Below are 616 nucleotides of genomic sequence, written 5' to 3'. Positions count from 1 at the left end.
CCATTTAACCGTTGCTCTGCAGCTTCGCTCCAATCCATTTTCAACTTCTTCATAGCCCGCATCGCTTTATGCTCTAACTCAACCGGAATATTACAAGCTTTCCCATATACAAGTTGGTATGGAGACATACCTATGGGAGTCTTATACGCTGTCCGGTAGGCCCAAAGAGCATCATCAAGCCTCCTTGACCAATCCTTTCTACTAGCATTCACTGTTTTTGACAATATCTGTTTGAACTCCCGATTCGACACTTCAACTTGCCCACTAGTTTGAGGGTGGTAAGGAGTGGCCACATTATGGCGAACCCCATATTTCTCCAATAACCCCTTGAACAATCTGTTGCAGAAGTGGTAGTCCCCATCACTAATAATTGCCCTTGTGGTGCCAAAACGAGAGAATATATTCTTTTTTTAGAATGCAGTGACACTCTTCCCTTCATTGTTTGCGAGGGCGGTGGCTTCGACCCATTTAGAAACATAATCAACCGCTACTAGAATATACTTCATTCCATGAGAACTCACAAAACGGCCTATAAACTCAATACCTCAAACATCAAATAACTCAATCACAAGAATGGGGTTAAGAGGGAGCTCTTGCTTTCTTGAAATGCCGCCAT

Source organism: Solanum pennellii, chromosome 5 (assembly GCF_001406875.1).
Source record: "Solanum pennellii chromosome 5, SPENNV200".
Classification (NCBI taxonomy): Eukaryota; Viridiplantae; Streptophyta; class Magnoliopsida; order Solanales; family Solanaceae; genus Solanum; species Solanum pennellii.
The sequence above is the reverse complement of the archived record's forward strand: the minus strand, read 5'-3'. Positions refer to the sequence as shown.